General features: G+C 49.7%; 34 non-coding genes across 34 annotated transcripts; all 34 read right to left on the reverse strand.

Annotated features, from left to right (window-relative positions):
• Positions 1-97: 97 nt before the first annotated feature.
• TRNAG-GCC (transfer RNA glycine (anticodon GCC)) lies at positions 98-168 on the reverse strand. The gene has a single exon. It is a non-coding gene; the product is annotated as a tRNA-Gly (tRNA).
• Positions 169-386: 218 nt separating this feature from the next.
• TRNAG-GCC (transfer RNA glycine (anticodon GCC)) lies at positions 387-457 on the reverse strand. The gene has a single exon. It is a non-coding gene; the product is annotated as a tRNA-Gly (tRNA).
• Positions 458-675: 218 nt separating this feature from the next.
• TRNAG-GCC (transfer RNA glycine (anticodon GCC)) lies at positions 676-746 on the reverse strand. The gene has a single exon. It is a non-coding gene; the product is annotated as a tRNA-Gly (tRNA).
• Positions 747-1,253: 507 nt separating this feature from the next.
• TRNAG-GCC (transfer RNA glycine (anticodon GCC)) lies at positions 1,254-1,324 on the reverse strand. The gene has a single exon. It is a non-coding gene; the product is annotated as a tRNA-Gly (tRNA).
• A 73-nt stretch (positions 1,325-1,397) lies between these two features.
• TRNAG-GCC (transfer RNA glycine (anticodon GCC)) lies at positions 1,398-1,468 on the reverse strand. Its single transcript has one exon. It is a non-coding gene; the product is annotated as a tRNA-Gly (tRNA).
• A 361-nt stretch (positions 1,469-1,829) lies between these two features.
• Positions 1,830-1,900, reverse strand: TRNAG-GCC (transfer RNA glycine (anticodon GCC)). The gene has a single exon. It is a non-coding gene; the product is annotated as a tRNA-Gly (tRNA).
• A 1,514-nt stretch (positions 1,901-3,414) lies between these two features.
• TRNAG-GCC (transfer RNA glycine (anticodon GCC)) lies at positions 3,415-3,485 on the reverse strand. Its single transcript has one exon. It is a non-coding gene; the product is annotated as a tRNA-Gly (tRNA).
• A 74-nt stretch (positions 3,486-3,559) lies between these two features.
• On the reverse strand, positions 3,560-3,630 carry TRNAS-GCU (transfer RNA serine (anticodon GCU)). The gene has a single exon. It is a non-coding gene; the product is annotated as a tRNA-Ser (tRNA).
• Positions 3,631-3,992: 362 nt separating this feature from the next.
• Positions 3,993-4,063, reverse strand: TRNAA-GGC (transfer RNA alanine (anticodon GGC)). The gene has a single exon. It is a non-coding gene; the product is annotated as a tRNA-Ala (tRNA).
• Positions 4,064-4,281: 218 nt separating this feature from the next.
• TRNAG-GCC (transfer RNA glycine (anticodon GCC)) lies at positions 4,282-4,352 on the reverse strand. The gene has a single exon. It is a non-coding gene; the product is annotated as a tRNA-Gly (tRNA).
• A 73-nt stretch (positions 4,353-4,425) lies between these two features.
• TRNAG-GCC (transfer RNA glycine (anticodon GCC)) lies at positions 4,426-4,496 on the reverse strand. The gene has a single exon. It is a non-coding gene; the product is annotated as a tRNA-Gly (tRNA).
• A 73-nt stretch (positions 4,497-4,569) lies between these two features.
• Positions 4,570-4,640, reverse strand: TRNAG-GCC (transfer RNA glycine (anticodon GCC)). Its single transcript has one exon. It is a non-coding gene; the product is annotated as a tRNA-Gly (tRNA).
• A 73-nt stretch (positions 4,641-4,713) lies between these two features.
• On the reverse strand, positions 4,714-4,784 carry TRNAG-GCC (transfer RNA glycine (anticodon GCC)). Its single transcript has one exon. It is a non-coding gene; the product is annotated as a tRNA-Gly (tRNA).
• A 361-nt stretch (positions 4,785-5,145) lies between these two features.
• On the reverse strand, positions 5,146-5,216 carry TRNAG-GCC (transfer RNA glycine (anticodon GCC)). The gene has a single exon. It is a non-coding gene; the product is annotated as a tRNA-Gly (tRNA).
• Positions 5,217-5,289: 73 nt separating this feature from the next.
• TRNAG-GCC (transfer RNA glycine (anticodon GCC)) lies at positions 5,290-5,360 on the reverse strand. The gene has a single exon. It is a non-coding gene; the product is annotated as a tRNA-Gly (tRNA).
• A 650-nt stretch (positions 5,361-6,010) lies between these two features.
• On the reverse strand, positions 6,011-6,081 carry TRNAG-GCC (transfer RNA glycine (anticodon GCC)). The gene has a single exon. It is a non-coding gene; the product is annotated as a tRNA-Gly (tRNA).
• A 362-nt stretch (positions 6,082-6,443) lies between these two features.
• TRNAG-GCC (transfer RNA glycine (anticodon GCC)) lies at positions 6,444-6,514 on the reverse strand. Its single transcript has one exon. It is a non-coding gene; the product is annotated as a tRNA-Gly (tRNA).
• Positions 6,515-6,876: 362 nt separating this feature from the next.
• On the reverse strand, positions 6,877-6,947 carry TRNAG-GCC (transfer RNA glycine (anticodon GCC)). The gene has a single exon. It is a non-coding gene; the product is annotated as a tRNA-Gly (tRNA).
• Positions 6,948-7,165: 218 nt separating this feature from the next.
• TRNAG-GCC (transfer RNA glycine (anticodon GCC)) lies at positions 7,166-7,236 on the reverse strand. Its single transcript has one exon. It is a non-coding gene; the product is annotated as a tRNA-Gly (tRNA).
• A 73-nt stretch (positions 7,237-7,309) lies between these two features.
• Positions 7,310-7,380, reverse strand: TRNAG-GCC (transfer RNA glycine (anticodon GCC)). Its single transcript has one exon. It is a non-coding gene; the product is annotated as a tRNA-Gly (tRNA).
• A 73-nt stretch (positions 7,381-7,453) lies between these two features.
• TRNAG-GCC (transfer RNA glycine (anticodon GCC)) lies at positions 7,454-7,524 on the reverse strand. The gene has a single exon. It is a non-coding gene; the product is annotated as a tRNA-Gly (tRNA).
• A 361-nt stretch (positions 7,525-7,885) lies between these two features.
• Positions 7,886-7,956, reverse strand: TRNAG-GCC (transfer RNA glycine (anticodon GCC)). Its single transcript has one exon. It is a non-coding gene; the product is annotated as a tRNA-Gly (tRNA).
• A 505-nt stretch (positions 7,957-8,461) lies between these two features.
• On the reverse strand, positions 8,462-8,532 carry TRNAS-GCU (transfer RNA serine (anticodon GCU)). The gene has a single exon. It is a non-coding gene; the product is annotated as a tRNA-Ser (tRNA).
• A 506-nt stretch (positions 8,533-9,038) lies between these two features.
• TRNAG-GCC (transfer RNA glycine (anticodon GCC)) lies at positions 9,039-9,109 on the reverse strand. The gene has a single exon. It is a non-coding gene; the product is annotated as a tRNA-Gly (tRNA).
• A 217-nt stretch (positions 9,110-9,326) lies between these two features.
• TRNAG-GCC (transfer RNA glycine (anticodon GCC)) lies at positions 9,327-9,397 on the reverse strand. The gene has a single exon. It is a non-coding gene; the product is annotated as a tRNA-Gly (tRNA).
• Positions 9,398-9,904: 507 nt separating this feature from the next.
• TRNAA-GGC (transfer RNA alanine (anticodon GGC)) lies at positions 9,905-9,975 on the reverse strand. Its single transcript has one exon. It is a non-coding gene; the product is annotated as a tRNA-Ala (tRNA).
• A 215-nt stretch (positions 9,976-10,190) lies between these two features.
• TRNAG-GCC (transfer RNA glycine (anticodon GCC)) lies at positions 10,191-10,261 on the reverse strand. The gene has a single exon. It is a non-coding gene; the product is annotated as a tRNA-Gly (tRNA).
• Positions 10,262-10,334: 73 nt separating this feature from the next.
• TRNAG-GCC (transfer RNA glycine (anticodon GCC)) lies at positions 10,335-10,405 on the reverse strand. The gene has a single exon. It is a non-coding gene; the product is annotated as a tRNA-Gly (tRNA).
• A 73-nt stretch (positions 10,406-10,478) lies between these two features.
• TRNAG-GCC (transfer RNA glycine (anticodon GCC)) lies at positions 10,479-10,549 on the reverse strand. Its single transcript has one exon. It is a non-coding gene; the product is annotated as a tRNA-Gly (tRNA).
• Positions 10,550-10,910: 361 nt separating this feature from the next.
• On the reverse strand, positions 10,911-10,981 carry TRNAG-GCC (transfer RNA glycine (anticodon GCC)). Its single transcript has one exon. It is a non-coding gene; the product is annotated as a tRNA-Gly (tRNA).
• Positions 10,982-12,207: 1,226 nt separating this feature from the next.
• TRNAG-GCC (transfer RNA glycine (anticodon GCC)) lies at positions 12,208-12,278 on the reverse strand. Its single transcript has one exon. It is a non-coding gene; the product is annotated as a tRNA-Gly (tRNA).
• A 217-nt stretch (positions 12,279-12,495) lies between these two features.
• Positions 12,496-12,566, reverse strand: TRNAG-GCC (transfer RNA glycine (anticodon GCC)). The gene has a single exon. It is a non-coding gene; the product is annotated as a tRNA-Gly (tRNA).
• A 507-nt stretch (positions 12,567-13,073) lies between these two features.
• On the reverse strand, positions 13,074-13,144 carry TRNAA-GGC (transfer RNA alanine (anticodon GGC)). The gene has a single exon. It is a non-coding gene; the product is annotated as a tRNA-Ala (tRNA).
• A 215-nt stretch (positions 13,145-13,359) lies between these two features.
• Positions 13,360-13,430, reverse strand: TRNAG-GCC (transfer RNA glycine (anticodon GCC)). The gene has a single exon. It is a non-coding gene; the product is annotated as a tRNA-Gly (tRNA).
• Between the last annotated feature and the right edge of the window lie 65 nt (positions 13,431-13,495).

A 13,495-nucleotide genomic window follows, 5' to 3' on the forward strand; every position in this document is an offset into this window, starting at 1 on the left:
ATTCTATCACTGAACCACCAACGCCATTTGTTTACTCCTGCATCCATGAAATGCAATATTGCGGAATAGCACGCAGGTACTTTTCTAAAATAAACGATGCGTCGGCCGGGAATCGAACCCGGGTCACCCGCGTGGCAAGCGAGTATTCTACCACTGAACCACCGACGCCATTTGCTTAATCCTGCATTCATGGCATGCAATATTGTGTAACAGCATGCGTGAGCTTTTACGAAAATATCGATGCGTCGGCCAGGAATCGAACCCAGGTGACCCGCGTGGCAGGCGAGTATTGTCCCACTAAAGCACCGACGCAATTTGCTTGCTCCTGCATTCATGGCATGCATATATAGCGTAACAGCACGCGTGAGCTTTTCTAAATATAACAATGCGTCGGCCGGGAATCGAACCTGGGTCACTCGCGTGGCAGCCGAGTATTCTACCACTGAACCACCAACGCCAGTTGCTTACTCCTGCATTCATGAAATGCAATATTGCGTAACAGCACGTGTGAGCTTTTCTAAATGTAGCAATGCTTCGGCAGGGAATAGAACCCGGGTCACCCGCGTGGCAGGCGAGTATTCCACCACTGAACCACCGACGCAATTTGCTTGCTCCTGCATTCATGGCATGCATATATAGCGTAACAGCATGCGTGAGCTTTTACGAAAATATCGATGCGTCGGCCGGGAATCGAACCCGAGTCACCCGCGTGGCAGGCGAGTATTCTACCACTGAACCACCAACGCCATCAGCTTGCTCCTGCATTCATGGCATGCATATATAGCGTAACAGCATGCATGAGCTTTTCTAAAAATAACAATGCGTCGGCCGGGAATCGAACCCGGATCACCCGCGTGGCAGGCGAGTATTTCACAACTGAACCACTGACGCCATTTGCTTACTCCGGCATTCATGGCAAGCAATATTGCGTAACAGCACGTGTGAGCTTTTCTAAAAGTAACAATGCTTCGGCAGCGATTTAAACACAGGTAACCCACGTGGCAGGCGAGTATTCTACCACTGAACCACCGACGCCAATTGCTTACTCCTGCATTCGTGGCATTGAATATTGCGTAACAGCACGCGTGAGCTTTTCTAGAGATAACGATGCGTCGGCCGAGAATCGAACTTGTCTCACCCGCGTGGCAGGCGAGTATTCTACCACTGAAGCACCGACGCAATTTGCTTGCTCCTGCATTCATGGCATGCATATATAGCGTAACAGCACGCGTGAGCTTTTCTGATAATAACGATGCGTCAGCCGGGAATCGAACCCGGATCACCCGCGTGGCAGGCGAGTATTCTACCACTGAACCACCGACGCCATTTGCTTACTCCTACATTCATGGCATGCAATATTGTGTAACAGCATGCGTGAGCTTTTACAAAAATAACGATGCGTCGGCCGGGAATCGAACCCGGGTAGCCCGCGTGGCAGACGAGTATTCTACCACTGAACCACCAACGCCATTTGCTTCCTCCTGCATTCCTGACATGCAATATTGTGGAATAGCACGCAGGAACGTTTTTAAAATAAACGATGCGTCGGCCGGGAATCGAATCAGGGTCACGAGTGTGGCAGGCGAGCATTCTAACACTGCACCACCGACGCCATTTGTTTACTGTGGCATTCATGACATGCAATATTGCGTAACAGCACGTGTGAGCTTTTCTAAATGTAGCAATGCTTCGGCAGGGAATAGAACCTGGGTCACCCGAGTGGCAGGCGAGTTTTCTACTACTGAACCACCAACGCCATCTGCTTGCTCCTGCATTCTTGACATGCAATATTGCGGAATAGCACTCAGGTACTTTTCTAAAATAAACGATGCGTCGGCCGGGAATCAAACCCGGGTCACCCGCGTGGCAGGCGAGTATTCTACCACTGAACGATCGACGCCATTTGCTCACTCCTGCATTCTTGACATGCAATATTGTGGAATAGCATGCAGGAACTTTTTAAAAATAAAAGATGCATCGGCCGGGAATCGAACCAGGGTCACCCGCGTGGCATGCGAGTATTCTACAACTGAACCACCGACGCCGTTTGCTTACTCCGGCATTCATGGCATGCAATATTGCGTAACAGCACGCGTGAGCTTTTCTAAAAGAAACAATGCTTCGGCAGCGATTTAAACACAAGTAACCCGCGTGGCAGGCGAGTATTCTACCAGTGAACCACCGACGGCATTTGCTTATTCCTGCATTCATGGCATGCAATATTGCGAATCAGCACGCGTGAGCTTTTCTAAAAATAACGATGCTTCAGCCGGGAATCGAACCCGGGTCACCTGTGTGGCAGGGAGTACTCTACCACTGAACCACCGACGCCATTTGCTTTCTCCTGCTTTAATGGCATGCATATATGGCGTAAGAACACCCTTGAGCTTTTTTAAAGATAACGATGCGTCGGCCGTGAATTGAACCCGGGTCACCCGTGTGGCAGGCAAGTATTCTACCACTGAACCACCGATGCCATTTGTATTCTCCGGCATTCATGACATGCAATATTGCGTAACAGCACGTGTGAGCTTTTCAAAAAGTAACAATGCTTTGGCACGGAATCAAACCCGGGTCACCCGCGTAGCAGGCGAGTATTCCACCACTGAACCACCAACGCCATTTGCTTACTCCTGCATTCATGGCATGCAATATTGCGTAACAGCACGCGTGAGCTTTTCTCAAAATAACGATGCTTCAGCCAGGAATCGAACACGTGTCATGCGCGTGGCAGTCGAGTATTTTACCACTGAACCACCGACGCCATTTGCTTACTCCGGCATTCATGGCATGCAATATTGCGTAACAGCACGCGTGAGCTTTTATAAAAATAGCGACGCGTCGGCCCGGAATCGAGCCCAGGTCAACTGCGTGGCAGGCGAGTATTCTACCACTGAACAACCGACACCATTTGCTTACTCCTGCATTATTGACATGCGATATTGCGGAAAGGCACGCAAGAAAATTTAAAAAAAACACGATGTTTCGGCAGCGAATCGAACCCAAGTCAGCCGCGTGGCAGGCAAGTATTTTATCACTGAACCACCGAGGCCAATCGCTTAGTCCTGCATTCATGGCATGCATATATAGCGTAACAGCATGCATGAGCTTTTCTAAAAATAACAATGCGTCGGCCGGGAATCGAACCCGGATCACCCGCGTGGCAGGCGAGTATTTCACAACTGAACCACCGACGCCATTTGCTTACTCCGGCATTCATGGCAAGCAATATTGCGTAACAGCACGTGTGAGCTTTTCTAAAAGTAACAATGCTTCGGCAGCGACTTAAACACAGGTAACCCACGTGGCAGGCGAATATTCTACCACTGAACCACCGACGCCAATTGCTTACTCCTGCATTCATGACATGCAATTATTCGTAACAACACGTCTGTGCTTATTCAAAAATAACAATGCGTCGGCCGGGAATGGAACCCGGGTCACCCGCGCGGCAGGCGAGTGTTCTACCACTGAACCACCAACGCCATCTGCTTGCTCCTGCATTCATGGCATGCATATAAAGCGTAACAGCATGCATGAGCTTTTCTAAAAATAACAATGCGTCGGCCGGGAATCAAACCCGGGTCACCCGCGCAGCAGGTGAGTATTCTACCACTGAACCACCAACGCCATCTGCTTGCTCCTGCATTCATGGCATGCATATATAGCGTAACAGCATGCATGAGCTTTTCTAAAAATAACAATGCGTTGGCCGGGAATCGAACCCGGATCACCCGCGTGGCAGGCGAGTATTTCACAACTGAACCACCGACGCCATTTGCTTACACCGGCATTCATGGCAAGCAATATTGCGTAACAGCACGTGTGAGCTTTTCTATAAGTAACAATGCTTCGGCAGCGATTTAAACACAGGTAACCCACGTGGCAGGCGAGTATTCTACCACTGAACCTCCGACGCCAATTGCTTACTCCTGCATTCGTGGCATTGAATATTGCGTAACAGCACGCGTGAGCTTTTCTAGAGATAACGATGCGTCGGCCGAGAATCGAACTTGGATCACCCGCGTGCCAGGCGAGTATTCTACCACTGAAGCACCGACGCAATTTGCTTGCTCCTGCATTCATGGCATGCATATATAGCGTAACAGCACGCGTGAGCTTTTCTGATAATAACGATGCGTCAGCCGGGAATCGAACCCGGATCACCCGCGTGGCAGAGAGAATTTTACCACTGAACCACCGACGCCATTTGCTTAGTCCTGCATTTGTGGCATGCACATATAGCGGAATAGCACGCAGGTACTTTTCTAAAATAAACGATGCGTCGGCCGGGAATCGAACCCGGGTCACCCGCGTGGCAGGCGAGTATTCTACCACTGAACAACCGACGCCATTTTCTTACTCCTGCATTCATGGCATGCAATATTTTGTAACAGCATGCGTGAGCTTTTACAAAAATAACGATGCATCGGCCGGGAATCGAACCCGGGTCACCCGCGTGGCAGGCGAGTATTCTACCACTGAACCACCGACGCCATTTGCTTACTCCTACATTCATGGCATGCAATATTGTGTAACAGCATGCGTGAGCTTTTACAAAAATAACGATGCGTCGGCCGGGAATCGAACCCGGGTAGCCCGCGTGGCAGACGAGTATTCTACTACTGAACCACCAACGCCATCTGCTTGCTCCTGCATTCTTGACATGCAATATTGCGGAATAGCACTCAGGTACTTTTCTAAAATAAACGATGCGTCGGCCGGGAATCAAACCCGGGTCACCCGCGTGGCATGCGAGTATTCTACCACTGAACCATCGACGCCATTTGCTTACTCCTGCATTCTTGACATGCAATATTGTGGAATAGCATGCAGGAACTTTTTAAAAATAAAAGATGCGTCGGCCGGGAATCGAACCAGGGTCACCCGCGTGGCATGCGAGTATTCTACAACTGAACCACCGACGCCGTTTGCTTACTCCGGCATTCATGGCATGCAATATTGCGTAACAGTACGCGTGAGCTTTTCTAAAAGTAACAATGCTTCGGCAGCGATTTAAACACAGGTAACCCACGTGGCAGGCGAGTATTCTACCACTGAACCTCCGACGCCAATTGCTTACTCCTGCATTCGTGGCATTGAATATTGCGTAACAGCACGCGTGAGCTTTTCTAGAGATAACGATGCGTCGGCCGGGAATCGAACCTGGGTCACCCGCGTGGCAGCCGAGTATTCTACCACTGAACCACCAACGCCAGTTGCTTACTCCTGCATTCATGACATGCAATTATTCGAAACAACACGTCTGAGCTTCTTCAAAAATAACAATGCGTTGGCCGGGAATCGAACCCGGGTCACCCGCGCGGCAGGCGAGTATTCTACCACTAAACCACCAACGCCATCTGCTTGCTCCTGCATTCATGGAATGCATATATAGCGTAACAGCATGCATGAGCTTTTCTAAAAATAACAATGCGTCGGCCGGGAATCAAACCGCCGTCACCAGCGCAGCAGGTGAGTAATCTATCACTGAACCACCAACGCTTCTTGCTTACTCCTGCATTCATGACATGCAATATTGTGGAATAGCACGCAGGTATTTTTCTAAAATAAACGATGCGTCAGCCGGGAATCAAACTAGGGTCACCAGTGTGGCAGGCGAGCATTGTACCACTGAACCACCGACGCCATTTGCTTACATTGGCATTCATGACATGCAATATTGCGTAACAGCACGTGTGAGCGTTTCTAAATGTAGCAATGCTTCGGCAGGGAATGGAACCCGGGTCACCCGCGTGGCAGGCGAGTATTCCACCACTGAACCACCAACGCCAGTTGCTTACTCCTGCATTCATGACATGCAATTATTCGTAACAGCATGCATGAGCTTTTCTAAAAATAACAATGCGTCGGCCGAAAATCAAACCCGGGTCACCCGCGCAGCAGGTGAGTATTCTATCACTGAACCACCAACGCCATTTGTTTACTCCTGCATCCATGAAATGCAATATTGCGGAATAGCACGCAGGTACTTTTCTAAAATAAACGATGCGTCGGCCGGGAATCGAACCCGGGTCACCCGCGTGGCAAGCGAGTATTCTACCACTGAACCACCGACGCCATTTGCTTAATCCTGCATTCATGGCATGCAATATTGTGTAACAGCATGCGTGAGCTTTTACAAAAATATCGATGCGTCGGCCGGGAATCGAACCCGGGTGACCCGCGTGGCAGGCGAGTATTGTCCCACTAAAGCACCGACGCAATTTGCTTGCTCCTGCATTCATGGCATGCATATATAGCGTAACAGCACGCGTGAGCTTTTCTAAATATAACAATGCGTCGGCCGGGAATCGAACCTGGGTCACTCGCGTGGCAGCCGAGTATTCTACCACTGAACCACCATTGCCAGTTGCTTACTCCTGCATTCATGAAATGCAATATTGCGTAACAGCACGTGTGAGCTTTTCTAATTGTAGCAATGCTTCGGCAGGGAATAGAACCCGGGTCACCCGCGTGGCAGGCGAGTATTCTACCACTGAACCACCGACGCAATTTGCTTGCTCCTGCATTCATGGCATGCATATATAGCGTAACAGCATGCATGAGCTTTTCTAAAAATAACAATGCGTCGGCCGGGAATCGAACCCGGATCACCCGCGTGGCAGGCGAGTATTTCACAACTGAACCACTGACGCCATTTGCTTACTCCGGCATTCATGACAAGCAATATTGCGTAACAGCACGTGTGAGCTTTTCTAAAAGTAACAATGCTTCGGCAGCGATTTAAACACAGGTAACCCACGTGGCAGGCGAGTATTCTACCACTGAACCACCGACGCCAATTGCTTACTCCTGCATTCGTGGCATTGAATATTGCGTAACAGCACGCGTGAGCTTTTCTAGAGATAACGATGCGTCGGCCGAGAATCGAACTTGGATCACCCGCGTGGCAGGCGAGTATTCTACCACTGAAGCACCGACGCAATTTGCTTGCTCCTGCATTCATGGCATGCATATATAGCGTAACAGCACGCGTGAGCTTTTCTGATAATAACGATGCGTCAGCCGGGAATCGAACCCGGATCACCCGCGTGGCAGAGAGAATTTTACCACTGAACCACCGACGCCATTTGCTTACTCCTGCATTTGTGGCATGCACATATAGCGGAATAGCACGCAGGTACTTTTCTAAAATAAACGATGCGTCGGCCGGGAATCGAACCCGGGTCACCCGCGTGGCAGGCGAGTATTCTACCACTGAACAACCGACGCCATTTTCTTACTCCTGCATTCATGGCATGCAATATTGTGTAACAGCATGCGTGAGCTTTTACAAAAATAACGATGCATCGGCCGGGAATCGAACCCGGGTCACCCGCGTGGCAGGCGAGTATTCTACCACTGAACCACCGACGCCATTTGCTTACTCCTACATTCATGGCATGCAATATTGTGTAACAGCATGCGTGAGCTTTTACAAAAATAACGATGCGTCGGCCGGGAATCGAACCCGGGTAGCCCGCGTGGCAGACGAGTATTCTACCACTGAACCACCAACGCCATTTGCTTCCTCCTGCATTCCTGACATGCAATTTTGTGGAATAGCACGCAGGAACGTTTTTAAAATAAACGATGCGTCGGCCGGGAATCGAATCAGGGTCACGAGTGTGGCAGGCGAGCATTCTACCACTGAAAAACCGACGCCATTTGTTTACTGTGGCATTCATGACATGCAATATTGCGTAACAGCACGTGTGAGCTTTTCTAAATGTAGCAATGCTTCGGCAGGGAATAGAACCCGGGTCACCCGCGTGGCAGGCGAGTTTTCTACTACTGAACCACCAACGCCATCTGCTTGCTCCTGCATTCTTGACATGCAATATTGCGGAATAGCACTCAGGTACTTTTCTAAAATAAACGTTGCGTCGGCCGGGAATCAAACCCGGGTCACCCGCGTGGCAGGCGAGTATTCTACCACTGAACCATCGACGCCATTTGCTTACTCCTGCATTCTTGACATGCAATATTGTGGAATAGCATGCAGGAACTTTTTAAAAATAAAAGATGCGTCGGCCGGGAATCGAACCAGGGTCACCCGCGTGGCATGCGAGTATTCTACAACTGAACCACCGACGCCGTTTGCTTACTCCGGCATTCATGGCATGCAATATTGCGTAACAGCACGCGTGAGCTTTTCTAAAAGAAACAATGCTTCGGCAGCGATTTAAACACAAGTAACCCGCGTGGCAGGCGAGTATTCTACCAGTGAACCACCGATGGCATTTGCTTATTCCTGCATTCATGGCATGCAATATTGCGAATCAGCACGCGTGAGCTTTTCTAAAAATAACGATGCGTCAGCCGGGAATCGAACCCGGGTCACCTGTGTGGCAGGGAGTACTCTACCACTGAACCACCGACGCCATTTGCTTTCTCCTGCTTTAATGGCATGCATAGATGGCGTAAGAACACCCGTGAGCTTTTTTAAAGATAAAGATGCGTCGGCCGTGAATTGAACCCGGGTCACCCGCGTAGCAGGCGAGTATTCCACCACTGAACCACCGACGCCATTTGCTTACTCCTGCATTCATGGCATGCAATATTGCGTAACAGCACGCGTGAGCTTTTCTCAAAATAACGATGCTTCAGCCAGGAATCGAACACGTGTCATGCGCGTGGCAGTCGAGTATTTTACCACTGAACCACCGACGCCATTTGCTTACTCCGGCATTCATGGCATGCAATATTGCGTAACAGCACGCGTGAGCTTTTATAAAAATAGCGACGCGTCGGCCCGGAATCGAGCCCAGGTCAACTGCGTGGCAGGCGAGTATTCTACCACTGAACAACCGACACCATTTGCTTACTCCTGCATTATTGACATGCGATATTGCGGAAAGGCACGCAAGAAAATTTATAAAAAACACGATGTTTCGGCAGCGAATCGAACCCAAGTCAGCCGCGTGGCAGGCAAGTATTTTATCACTGAACCACCGAGGCCAATCGCTTAGTCCTGCATTCATGGCATGCATATATAGCGTAACAGCATGCATGAGCTTTTCTAAAAATAACAATGCGTCGGCCGGGAATCGAACCCGGGTCACCCGCGTGGCAGGCGAGTATTTCACAACTGAACCACCGACGCCATTTGCTTACTCCGGCATTCATGGCAAGCAATATTGCGTAACAGCACGTGTGAGCTTTTCTAAAAGTAACAATGCTTCGGCAGCGATTTAAACACAGGTAACCCACGTGGCAGGCGAGTATTCTACCACTGAACCACCGACGCCAATTGCTTACTCCTGCATTCATGACATGCAATTATTCGTAAAAACACGTCTGTGCTTATTCAAAAATAAAAATGCGTCGGCCGGGAATGGAACCCGGGTCACCCGCGCGGCAGGCGAGTGTTCTACCACTGAACCACCAAGGCCATCTGCTTGCTCCTGCATTCATGGCATGCATATAAAGCGTAACAGCATGCATGAGCTTTTCTAAAAATAACAATGCGTCGGCCGGGAATCAAACCCGGGTCACCCGCGCAGCATGTGAGTATTCTACCACTGAACCACCAACGCCATCTGCTTGCTCCTGCATTCATGGCATGCATATATACCGTAACAGCATGCATGAGCTTTTCTAAAAATAACAATGCGTCGGCCGGGAATCGAACGCGGATCACCCGCGTGGCAGGCGAGTATTTCACAACTGAACCACCGACGCCATTTGCTTACACCGGCATTCATGGCAAGCAATATTGCGTAACAGCACGTGTGAGCTTTTCTATAAGTAACAATGCTTCGGCAGCGATTTAAACACAGGTAACCCACGTGGCAGGCGAGTATTCTACCACTGAACCTCCGACGCCAATTGCTTACTCCTGCATTCGTGGCATTGAATATTGCGTAACAGCACGCGTGAGCTTTTCTAGAGATAACGATGCGTCGGCCGAGAATCGAACTTGGATCACCCGCGTGCCAGGCGAGTATTCTACCACTGAAGCACCGACGCAATTTGCTTGCTCCTGCATTCATGGCATGCATATATAGCGTAACAGCACGCGTGTTTTCTGATAATAACGATGCGTCAGCCGGGAATCGAACCCGGATCACCCGCGTGGCAGAGAGAATTTTACCACTGAACCACCGACGCCATTTGCTTACTTCTGCATTTGTGGCATGCACATATAGCGGAATAGCACGCAGGTACTTTTCTAAAATAAACGATGCGTCGGCCGGGAATCGAACCCGGGTCACCCGCGTGGCAGGCGAGTATTCTACCACTGAACAACCGACGCCATTTTCTTACTCCTGCATTCATGGCATGCAATATTTTGTAACAGCATGCGTGAGCTTTTACAAAAATAACGATGCATCGGCCGGGAATCGAACCCGGGTCACCCGCGTGGCAGGCGAGTATTCTACCACTGAACCACCGACGCCATTTGCTTACTCCTATATTCATGGCATGCAATATTGTGTAACAGCATGCGTGAGCTTTTACAAAAATAACGATGCGTCGGCCGGGAATCGAACCCGGGTAGCCCGCGTGGCAGACGAGTATTCTACCACTGAACCACCAACGCCATTTGCTTCCTCCTGCATTCCTGACATGCAATATTGTGGAATAGCACGCAGGAACATTTTTAAAATAAACGATGCGTCGGCCGGGAATCGAATCAGGGTCACGAGTGTGGCAGGCGAGCATTCTACCACTGAACCACCGACGCCATTTGTTTACTGTGGCATTCATGACATGCAATATTGCGTAACAGCACGTGTGAGCTTTTCTAAATGTAGCAATGCTTCGGCAGGGAATAGAACCCGGGTCACCCGCGTGGCAGGCGAGTTTTCTACTACTGAACCACCAACGCCATCTGCTTGCTCCTGCATTCTTGACATGCAATATTGCGGAATAGCACTCAGGTACTTTTCTAAAATAAACGATGCGTCGGCCGGGAATCAAACCCGGGTCACCCGCGTGGCAGGCGAGTATTCTACCACTGAACCATCGACGCCATTTGCTTACTCCTGCATTCTTGACATGCAATATTGTGGAATAGCATGCAGGAACTTTTTAAAAATAAAAGATGCGTCGGCCGGGAATCGAACCAGGGTCACCCGCGTGGCATGCGAGTATTCTACAACTGAACCACCGACGCCGTTTGCTTACTCCGGCATTCATGGCATGCAATATTGCGTAACAGCACGCGTGAGCTTTTCTAAAAGTAACAATGCTTCGGCAGCGATTTAAACACAAGTAACCCGCGTGGCAGGCGAGTATTCTACCAGTGAACCACCGACGGCATTTGCTTATTCCTGCATTCATGGCATGCAATATTGCGAATCAGCACGCGTGAGCTTTTCTAAAAATAACGATGCTTCAGCCGGGAATCGAACCCGGGTCACCTGTGTGGCAGGGAGTACTCTACCACTGAACCACCGACGCCATTTGCTTTCTCCTGCTTTAATGGCATGCATATATGGCGTAAGAACACCCTTGAGCTTTTTTAAAGATAACGATGCGTCGGCCGTGAAATGAACCCGGGTCACCCGTGTGGCAGGCAAGTATTCTACCACTGAACCACCGATGCCATTTGTATTCTCCAGCATTCATGACATGCAATATTGCGTAACAGCACGTGTGAGCTTTTCAAAAAGTAACAATGCTTTGGCACGGAATCAAACCCGGGTCACCCGCGTAGCAGGCGAGTATTCCACCACTGAACCACCGACGCCATTTGCTTACTCCTGCATTCATGGCATGCAATATTGCGTAACAGCACGCGTGAGCTTTTCTCAAAATAACGATGCTTCAGCCAGGAATCGAACACGTGTCATGCGCGTGGCAGTCGAGTATTTTACCACTGAATCACCGACGCCATTTGCTTACTCCGGCATTCATGGCATGCAATATTGCGTAACAGCACGCGTGAGCTTTTATAAAAATAGCGACGCGTCGGCCCGGAATCGAGCCCAGGTCAACTGCGTGGCAGGCGAGTATTCTACCACTGAACAACCGACACCATTTGCTTACTCCTGCATTATTGACATGCGATATTGCGGAAAGGCACGCAAGAAAATTTATAAAAAACACGATGTTTCGGCAGCGAATCGAACCCAAGTCAGCCGCGTGGCAGGCAAGTATTTTATCACTGAACCACCGAGGCCAATCGCTTAGTCCTGCATTCATGGCATGCATATATAGCGTAACAGCATGCATGAGCTTTTCTAAAAATAACAATGCGTCGGCCGGGAATCGAACCCGGGTCACCCGCGTGGCAGGCGAGTATTTCACAACTGAACCACCGACGCCATTTGCTTACTCCGGCATTCATGGCAAGCAATATTGCGTAACAGCACGTGTGAGCTTTTCTAAAAGTAACAATGCTTCGGCAGCGATTTAAACACAGGTAACCCACGTGGCAGGCGAGTATTCTACCACTGAACCACCGACGCCAATTGCTTACTCCTGCATTCATGACATGCAATTATTCGTAAAAACACGTCTGTGCTTATTCAAAAATAAAAATGCGTCGGCCGGGAATGGAACCCGGGTCACCCGCGCGGCAGGCGAGTGTTCTACCACTGAACCACCAAGGCCATCTGCTTGCTCCTGCATTCATGGCATGCATATAAAGCGTAACAGCATGCATGAGCTTTTCTAAAAATAACAATGCGTCGGCCGGGAATCAAACCCGGGTCACCCGCGCAGCATGTGAGTATTCTACCACTGAACCACCAACGCCATCTGCTTGCTCCTGCATTCATGGCATGCATATATACCGTAACAGCATGCATGAGCTTTTCTAAAAATAACAATGCGTCGGCCGGGAATCGAACGCGGATCACCCGCGTGGCAGGCGAGTATTTCACAACTGAACCACCGACGCCATTTGCTTACACCGGCATTCATGGCAAGCAATATTGCGTAACAGCACGTGTGAGCTTTTCTATAAGTAACAATGCTTCGGCAGCGATTTAAACACAGGTAACCCACGTGGCAGGCGAGTATTCTACCACTGAACCTCCGACGCCAATTGCTTACTCCTGCATTCGTGGCATTGAATATTGCGTAACAGCACGCGTGAGCTTTTCTAGAGATAACGATGCGTCGGCCGAGAATCGAACTTGGATCACCCGCGTGCCAGGCGAGTATTCTACCACTGAAGCACCGACGCAATTTGCTTGCTCCTGCATTCATGGCATGCATATATAGCGTAACAGCACGCGTGTTTTCTGATAATAACGATGCGTCAGCCGGGAATCGAACCCGGATCACCCGCGTGGCAGAGAGAATTTTACCACTGAACCACCGACGCCATTTGCTTACTTCTGCATTTGTGGCATGCACATATAGCGGAATAGCACGCAGGTACTTTTCTAAAATAAACGATGCGTCGGCCGGGAATCGAACCCGGGTCACCCGCGTGGCAGGCGAGTATTCTACCACTGAACAACCGACGCCATTTTCTTACTCCTGCATTCATGGCATGCAATATTTTGTAACAGCATGCGTGAGCTTTTACAAA

This window comes from Rhipicephalus microplus, chromosome 2 (genome assembly GCF_043290135.1).
Source record: "Rhipicephalus microplus isolate Deutch F79 chromosome 2, USDA_Rmic, whole genome shotgun sequence".
Lineage (NCBI taxonomy): Eukaryota > Metazoa > Arthropoda > Arachnida > Ixodida > Ixodidae > Rhipicephalus > Rhipicephalus microplus.